The 5458-nt window shown below is 38.8% G+C and overlaps 1 pseudogene; it reads right to left on the bottom strand.

Moving 5' to 3' along the window:
• Window positions 1-970: 970 nt before the first annotated feature.
• LOC127682144 (protein ABHD18-like) lies at window positions 971-2372 on the bottom strand (annotated as a pseudogene).
• Window positions 2373-5458: the final 3086 nt, after the last annotated feature.

Below are 5458 nucleotides of genomic sequence, written 5' to 3' on the forward strand. Positions count from 1 at the left end.
ACAAAGTTTAGAATTGTATAATGGATTTTTCTTTTCTTTTTTATTTAAATCGTTTTTCTAGTACAATGTTCTTTTATTATTCCAATTTTTAACATAAAACTCTCTTAAATAGAGAAAACAAATATAATCCCCATTTTCCAAGCATCTCCAGCTTCTCTTTTCATTTGGCAGTGCTGGGAACTGGCCTCAGAGTCTAGATAGGCTGCTCAAGGAAGATCCCAGCCCTGGCACTTCAAGAGATCTGCTTGCCTGTCTCCTACCTGATATGGTTAAAGGCATGAACTACCATGCCAGGCATATTTTTGAGGCAGGGTCTCAGATAGTTCAGGTTGGCCTCAAATTTGCTATGAAAGAGAGAATGACTGGCCTCCTGACCCCTCCTGTCTCCATTTCTCAAGCACTAGGATTGCAAGTGCACTACTGCATAGGGTGTAGCTCAGCACTCAGGATGTTATCTTAATTCAAAGCTAACACTTATTTAATATCTTAGGTATTTCTAGGGCAATAAATTACCTAATTTATTAAAACCAGATTATAAACACAGACAAAAAGGATAGACACAAGTTTTTAAAATCAAGTTAATAGAAAAACTGCCATAGAACATTGTACAGTACATGTGATGTTACAATCTTAGTTTCAACAATTCTATTACAAAACCAAAAGTAAAAGTTTCTATTTATTTTGAATCAACAAATTATTCACAATTAAAATGTCTTCATAAATAGTAACAACAGACATTGTATAAAGTATATGAGATTTTTTAAAGAGTTACAAATACTTCAGCATTGTATGATTCAAGCATTGCTTTTACATTACTGAAATTATCTGCAGTTGGTAACTGACTCATAACACTGGCAACACAGACTAATTTGGCAGCAATCAGGTAAGTAGAGCTGTCTGCTTTTTTTTCACATCATCATAGAGTGAACTCTTAGTAGAAAATAGGATGTTATACAATACATTGATCCAATTAGTTAGCATATTTATGAAGGAAACGCTCAAAGGCATCATAGATGGCTTGTCTAAAGAGTCTTTGTTTAAAGAGATAAGCACTGATATGACCCATGGAATATAAGCATCCTCTTTGGCTTGTACCACTATAATGAGGCTTGGATCAACTGGAACTGAGAAGTTTGCTACATGAGTGCACTCATCCATGACTCCTTTCATGAATATTAAAGATTCTTTTTGACGATTGCTTCTTCTTTGTTCTCTGCTGAGCAGGTGAAATGCCTGAGGGTTGTAACTTGCAAACCAACTTTTGTTAGTCAGGAGTGTTTCATTCAAGCATTCCATCTTAGCTGAATCATGCAACAGCTGTCCTTTTGAAGCAGCATTGATAGATGCTTTACCAGAATTATGGTACTTGGCATGCTTTGGGGATACAACTTGGTCTGTCGTATCTAAATTTACAATTCTGGAAACCATATTCAGGTTAGTCAGCTTGTCTGCATTGCTAGGGAGGTGTTTCATAATCTAGTGTCCCATTTTGAAAGAATCTGTCCCACAGTATTCAAGCATATGAATAATTTCTTCTTCATAAACTGTCTGTGTATAATACTGCTTTTGCAGCTCCCACTAATTAATTGATTTTCTCAATACACCTGTAGTGAAGACCCCAGACGCTGTGGACCAAGACAGGCATGGAATCAATGGCATGGTCTTGGGCCAGTTGGACACTGCTAAGGAGGCCATATGTCCTCCCATGGATATTCCAGTCATCCCAAGAGGTCCACAATCTTCCTTCTCCAGCCTCAAGAGAGATGCGGACTCAAGAATATGAGTGCCTCCCATCACAAATAGGTCAGACATATTTTTTAAAGCTGGATCTTACTTAGTCCTTGGGCTTCCTGCAGCCATAATAAGGGTTTTCTAACAACAATGAAGCCATTCTGGCCTCCTTAATCATAGGACAAGCCATGAGTGTTCTGCGCCTCCAGTAATGATGGTCTCCTGTTCCAGCCAGATGAATGCACACAGGTCTGTATCTGCTGTTTCATTCCTTAGGCACAATAAACTGAAACCTTGCAATAACAGATTCAATTTGCATGATACCAGGCATATAGTGGGCCATGGGAGAAACAAAGTGTCCATATAGGATCTTACAATCTGACTGTTCTTCAACTAATCATCTTTAATATTCTTCTTTAATGTTGAGTAATTGAACCCTCAGGAGCCTTATCGATGTGTACCGGATAGTCACTTGAAACCAGGTTCTGGCACCTTTCTCGATTTCCAATCATTTTTCTGAATTCAAAGAGTCTCTTCAGATCTTCTGGCCTTCCCCATCCTCTGATGAAAAGTTTTGTGAGGAGAAGTCTCCGGTATAGAATATCTAACTTGCTTACACCCATGAGTGCCAAACAGCATAGGCTGCTTGCGGTCGCACACCTGAAAGGGAACTTGCCAAGACTCTGAGCGCCACCACTCTCCACTCTCTGGGGACCGAACTTTCACCTAAGCTCAGAAAGCCAAGAACTGAATTTCCTCAGATACCAAACAGCTGGCTAGCTGCCAGCCCAGCAGGCAAGGAGTATGAACTCGGGGCAGGATGACCACGGGACACGCCATAAATCTTTTCTTAATAAAATGTGATGTATAATAATTTTGTGCATTTATAGTACATTTGCATTTCTGTAATAAACCATTCATGAAGAATGATCCTTTTGTTCAAGCTTGTGACAAAGCCTTTTATTAGATGTGAGGAAATGCATGTGCATGTATATACACATGGAAAGAGACAGACAGACAGACAGACAGACAGACAGACAGAGACATAGAGAAACAGAGACAATGCTCAAAGGGAACAGACTCTTTGCCAAGTGGTAGTCAGAAGCTTAGTTTTTCTTAAGTGTTTACAGTGTTTTCTTCCCCTGATTTAGGGTCGTTCAGTTTGAACAGAGACAAGACTGATGAATAGCTCACAACTATTGAATAAATATGCCCTGACCTCCTTGAAGTCTCAGACAGGCACATCAGCAAAGAGTGTCCTAAAGGTTGGACAACAGAAGCTTAGCAAGCCTTTGCCAGGCTTTAGTCTCAGATTAAGAAGAAAGAAGCCAACTATTATAAATTCACCATCATTACTACCTAGTAATGACCCCTCTCCCTATCTGCCTACCATAGGATCTGTCTAACTCCTAAGTTCTCATTTCCCCTTATCAGAAGTAACTTAATTGCTATTAGGAGTTTAAGTGTCTTTTTTGAAGGAAATGGCAAAACTACCAACATTTAATCTGTAAGATGTATGAATTTCACAGTCATTTGTGCACTGATGGGAATGGGAACACCTTACCATAAAACTGTGCTCACCATTAGCAAATAGTATCTATGTAATCTGGCCACTATCTTACCTAATGATATCATAAATTGGTAATTGACTTTATGACCATCTTGACTGAACTATTTGCTGGTATCTTGATTTCAGTTTGCCAAGATTTTGCTTAGAAAAAATTTATCTATGTTCATCAAGATCAATCTACCATTATTTTTATTATGTCTGCATCTAATTTTGGAATAAATGTAATGCTGTCTCTTCACTTCCATTTCACAGTTTGCAAACCTTCCTTTTTAGTAATTGAAACACTTTCAATAGGATTAATGTTAGTTCTTTAAATTTCTAATCTTAGCAATTCTTTTCTTTTATTCGATATATTTTTATTTACATTTCAAATGATTTCTGCTTTTCTGGCTCCCCACTCCCATAAAGTTCCATAAGCCCTCTTCCCTCTCCCTATTCCCCCATCCACCCCTCCGACTTTCCTTTTCTGCTACTCCCCTATACTGCTGCACTGAGTCTTTCCAGAACCAGGGGCCACTCCCCCATTCTTCTTGTACATCATTTAACATGGGGATTATGTCTTGGGTATTCCAAGTTTCTAGGCTAATAATATCCACTTATCAGTGAGTGCACACCATGATTGATCTTTTGAGACTAGATTGCCTCACTTAGTATGATGTTCTCCAGCTCCATCCATTTGTCTAAGAATTTCATGAATTTATTGTTTCTAATGGCTGAATAGTACTCTATTGTGTAAATATATAGCACATTTCTTGTATCCATTCCTCCACTGAGGGACACCTGGGTTTTTTCCAGCTGCTGGCTATTACAAATAGGGCTGCTATGAGCATAGTGGAGCATGTGTCCTTATTGCATGCTGGGGAATACTCTGGGTATATGCCCAGGAGTGGTATAACAGGGTCCTCCAGAAGTGTCATGCCCAGATTTCTGAGGAACCACCAGACTGATTTCCAAAGTGGTTGTACCATCTTGCAACCCCACCAACAGGGGAGGAGTGTTCCTCTTTCTCCACATCCTTGCTCTAAGATCAAGAATTGACAAATGGGGCCTCATAAAATTACAAAGTTTCTATAAGGCAAAGGACACTGTTAAAAAATCAAAACATCAACCAACAGATTTGGAAAGGATCTTCACCAACCCTATATCTGACAGAGTGCTCATATCTAATATATACAAAGAACTCAAGAAGGTAGACCCCAGAGAACCAAATAACCCTATTAAAAAGTGGGGTACAGAGCTAAACAAGGAATTTTCACGTGAAGAACTCTGGATGGCTGAGAAGCACCTTAAGAAATGTTCAACATCATTAATCATTAGGGAAATGCAAATCAAAATAACCTTGAGATTTCACCTTACACCAGTTAGAATGGCTAAGATTTGCCAACACCCGCTGTCTCCTGAGTTTTTAACCTAATGACTAATGATGTTGAACATTTTTAAGGTGCTTCTCAGCCATTCAGAGTTCTTCATGTGAAAATTCTTTGTTTAGCTCCGTATCCCATTTTTTTTAGGCCATAATCATTTTATTGTCTGTATCCCATTTTAATAGGGTTCTTTGGCTCTCTGGCGTCTAACTTTGAGTTCTTTGTATATATTGGATATTAGCCCTCTGTCAGATGTAGGGTTGGTGAAGATCCTTTCCCAATTTGTTGGCTGACATTTCATTCACTTGACAGTGTCCTTTGCTTACAGAAATTTTGCTGGTAGAATTCTTCAAGAAGTCCATTTTGTTTTCAAATTTATTATCTGAGAGACAGTTTGAAACTATTAGTGCAGAGTTGTATTTGACTAACTACTTTGAGATGCATGTACCAAGGCTTTTTCAGATCAGAGTCCATGGCTTTTAGGGCACTGTGTGCCTTTCAGTTCCTGAGATACCAATGCACTACCTCAGGCAGTGAAGAATCAGGGTACTTAGTATTTCTATGTTCAAGAAAGTCAAGGAAGGATAGAAAGTTGACAGGACAATCTTGTGTACTATGTATAGCTTGCAAACTTTATTGTATCCTGCATTTATAACTGTATTGATCCTGGCAATTGCCATTATATTCTCTTTCTGATAAAAATATAAAAAATCTGATTGCTCCCATGTATGTCTCACCACTCACCCACTGCAACAAGAAGGAGAGCTGGCCCCAAGGTCCTGAGAGCTGGAAA

The sequence above is a fragment of the Apodemus sylvaticus genome, chromosome 4 (genome assembly GCF_947179515.1).
Source record: "Apodemus sylvaticus chromosome 4, mApoSyl1.1, whole genome shotgun sequence".
NCBI lineage: Eukaryota > Metazoa > Chordata > Mammalia > Rodentia > Muridae > Apodemus > Apodemus sylvaticus.